At 40.1% G+C, this 3,955-nt stretch overlaps 1 non-coding gene and 1 pseudogene across 1 annotated transcript in view; both read right to left on the bottom strand.

Annotated features, from left to right (window-relative positions):
* LOC142356805 (large subunit ribosomal RNA) overlaps positions 1–723 on the bottom strand; it is a 3,522-nt gene extending 2,799 nt beyond the window's left edge. The window contains exon 1 of the ribosomal RNA XR_012761491.1: positions 1–723. This exon is cut by the window's left edge and continues 2,799 nt beyond it. This is a non-coding gene — a ribosomal RNA (large subunit ribosomal RNA).
* A 1,683-nt stretch (positions 724–2,406) lies between these two features.
* Positions 2,407–2,558, bottom strand: LOC142356803 (5.8S ribosomal RNA; annotated as a pseudogene).
* Between the last annotated feature and the right edge of the window lie 1,397 nt (positions 2,559–3,955).

Raw genomic sequence — 3,955 nt, 5'->3', positions numbered from 1 at the left:
CATAAAAATTACACTGTTCACTTTCATTTCGCGTGTGCGCTTTCAATGAGCGACAACACTTGCAAGCAACTCACACTCCTTGGTCCGTGTTTCAAGACGGGCTGTAGAGAGCATTGAATAGGAAGTTGAGGTCAGACAGGCAATCAAGATCAATTTATCTCATTTTGTTTAGAATCAACAAGAAGAATTCCGAGGAAAACTTCTGCTCGATTCATTAACAAGATTTGCCAAAAGACGACAACTACACTACTCGGTAGCCGAGAATATAATATCAAGGCATTGAGTATGGTAACGCTCACTCCAGTTCCCCTTCAACAGTTTCACGTACTTTTCACTCTCTCTTCAGAGTGCTTTTCAACTTTCCCTCACGGTACTTGTTTACTATCGGTCTCGCTTTATAATTAGCTTTTGGAGAGACATATCTCCAGCTTCGAGTTGCACTTTCAAACAACTCTACTCATAGGAATGAGCCATTATGACTGGTATCGAAAATGACCTTTACAGGATTTTCACCTTCTTTGATGCTACTTTCCAGTAGACATCAGGACAAATTCACCAGTCTAGCATCAAACCATACCGGACACCGAGAAATGTTGCCATTTCTCTTCCCGATGAGCTTTTCCCTGTTCATTCGCCATTACTAAGGGATTCTCAGTTGATTTCTTTTCCTCCCCTTACTGATATGCTTAAGTTAAGGGGGTTCTCTCGCCCAATTCAGGTTATGTAGTTGATTGTCTCTTAATTGGTTCACTGACCAATATGAGACAGAAACCGATTCAGCAGTTTTGTTCGCTACTACTATCAAACACAGGTCGAAGTTTCCATTCAGTCATTAATTCCAACTTTCAAATGTTGTTGTTTCAGCTTTCGCTTACTAGAAGCAACATAATACTCGCTGCAATACAGACCTCGGGAAACCCTCACCGTGAATAAGGTTCACTCACATATTTCACTACATTTTGCGTGGGATTGGAGATGAGGCTACTCGTTCTTGCTCAGTACTAGGCTGAAAATTAACGAAACTTCGTTACAAACGTTCACATGTTGATGTTTCCGCTTTCGCGTACTCGAAACAACATAATACTAGTCTTTGTAATTTAGTTTCATAATTTCAACTGTTCTCATGCAGAATTTTTGCTCATTCTTATCCCAAATTTTGACCTGGCTACTAGTTACACTCCTTGTACTTATTGCAAAATGACCACAAATTTCAACAGCTTTCACATGTTGCTGTTTCGGCTTTCGCTTACTACAGTCAACATAATACTCGTTGCAAAATAAGTGCTCGGCATCTGCAATTTTCCAAAGACGAAGTTTCGCCAGTTCAATTTTCGCTCGCCAATTATGGCTACTAATTCACACGGTACTGAGCTCAACAACATTAAATTTGTTCAGCAAGACTTTCACATGTTGATGTTTTGGCTTTCGCCTACTAGAAGCAACATAATACTCGTCTTGTTAGCTCATTCAATGAGAATAGCTTTTCCCGTTGAGAATTTTTGCCTTCAATTGGCGTTGTAGTGAGTTTGGCTACTCAGATCACCAAATACTTGTGACAATTCGAACCAGAAATGTTTTCAATTTTCACATGCTGATGTTTCGGATTCAACCTACTAGAAGCAGCATAATACTTGTATTCAACAATTTCTGTATCAAATCCCAGTTTTCTCTGGTGCATCTTTGCCAAACTATTCCAAACTGCCTGAGTCTGAATACCAATTACAGGTACTAGTAAATGCACGTTACTAAGGACTATATAGTTCTAGGTTACTGTACACAACGACGTTCACATGTTGATGTTTCAGCTGCCGCTTACTAGAAACAACATAATACTTATCGTGCATACCTTTCCATAACTTGTCCTTTTCAGATGCATTAGTTTCCCTTTGTCTTGGCTTCTACAGTCAGACTGGCTACTAGTAACAGCACAGTACTAATCACATATCGTTCTACAGTTTGCAGACAACTTTCACATGTTGATGTTTCAGCTTTCGCCTACTAGAAACAACATAATACTCGCTGTATACATTTGTAGTTCTCTATGTAACTTTCATGTGAAGAAGTTTCGCCAGTCTTTTTGACTGTCTCAAATCTGAGTCATGCTTAGGCTACTAGTTGCTTCATAGTACTTATCGCCTCGAGATCATTGAACAAAACTTGATTTTCACATGTTGCTGTTTCAGCTTCCGCTTACTAGAAACAACATAATACTAGTCTCATTAAGTTCCGTCTCTTTGCAATTTTCTTATGAAGAAAATTCGCCATCACAATGACTCCAGCAGTTCTTGATCAAGGAATGCAATCATTGATCAGAATGCTATTATTTGAATCGGTTCTGCTTTAAGTGTTCCAATTTTATTGGAAGCACCAACAATAGAACATCAATGTGTTCAATCGAGAGTTATATAACCCTGAATCGGACGCAGTCAACAGCCGAAGCCGAGACCGCCTTTTGCGTTAGAGAGGTCGGTAAACAAATCTTGCGATTCATACCGAATTAACACATATAGCTGTGCTCCTCTTCGTAAAGCGAGCCAAGTGATCCCCTGTTGAAGGATGTATTTGGACCAATCTAGTAGCATTTGGTTTCCAACAAGCTCTCCCAAGTTAGCTTACTTATTGGGCTTTTCAACCAATTCGGTTGGCTACAAGCATCATCAAAGTACTAGCCACAGTTTGATCGCAAAATTCTACGACTTTCACATGTTGATGTTTCGGCTTGCGCTTAGCCTACTATAAGCAACATAATACTAGTCATATCATAGAGCGTGATCAGCTTGTGACGTTCTCATGATGAAGTTTCACCAACAGTGTCTCACTTCGAGCTTAAATCCAGCTACTAGTAACTACACAGTACTGACTGCAACGATAACTTTTATCTATACCTTTCACATGCTGCGCTTTCGGCCAGGGCCTACTAACGTCAACATAATACTCGATATAAACTTTTGTTCATGATGCAGCTTCCCCATGCAGAAGTTTCGCCTTCAAATGCTCTCTTGGCCATATGACGTAAGAAAAGGTTACTAGTAACATCACAGTACTAGCCACAGTTTGATTGCAAAATTCTACGACTTTCACATGTTGATGTTTCGGCTTGCGCTTAGCCTACTAGAAGCAACATAATACTAGTCATATCATAGAGCGTGATCAGCTTGTGACGTTCTCATGATGAAGTTTCACCAACAGTGTCTCATTTCGAGCTTAAATCCAGCTACTAGTAACTACACAGTACTGACTGCAACGCTAACTTTTATCTATACCTTTCACATGCTGCGCTTTCGGCCAGGGCCTACTAACGTCAACATAATACTCGATATAAACTTTTGTTCATGATGCAGCTTCCCCATGCAGAAGTTTCGCCTTCAAATGCTCTCTTGGCCATATGACGTAACACAAGGTTACTAGTAACATCACAGTACTAGCCACAATTTGATCGCAAAATTCTACGACTTTCACATGTTGATGTTTCGGCTTGCGCTTAGCCTACTAGAAGCAACATAATACTAGTCATATCATGGAGCGTGATCAGCTTGTGACGTTCTCATGATGAAGTTTCACCAACAGTGTCTCATTTCGAGCTTAAATCCAGCTACTAGTAACTACACAGTACTGACTGCAACGATAACTTTTATCTATACCTTTCACATGCTGCGCTTTCGGCCAGGGCCTACTAATGTCAACATAATACTCGATATAAACTTTTGTTCATGATGCAGCTTCCCCATGCAGAAGTTTCGCCTTCAAATGCTCTCTTGGCCATATGACGTAACACAAGGTTACTAGTAACATCACAGTACTAGCCACAATTTGATCGCAAAATTCTACGACTTTCACATGTTGATGTTTCGGCTTGCGCTTAGCCTACTAGAAGCAACATAATACTAGTCATATCATAGAGCTTGATCAGCTTGTGACATTCTCATGATGAAGTTTCACCAACAGTGTCTCATTT

Source organism: Convolutriloba macropyga, unplaced genomic scaffold, assembly GCF_964194025.1.
Source record: "Convolutriloba macropyga unplaced genomic scaffold, txConMacr16.3 SCAFFOLD_799, whole genome shotgun sequence".
NCBI classification, from domain to species: domain Eukaryota; kingdom Metazoa; phylum Xenacoelomorpha; order Acoela; family Convolutidae; genus Convolutriloba; species Convolutriloba macropyga.
Note: the sequence above shows the minus strand (reverse complement) of the source record. Positions and strands in the feature narration are given on the sequence as shown.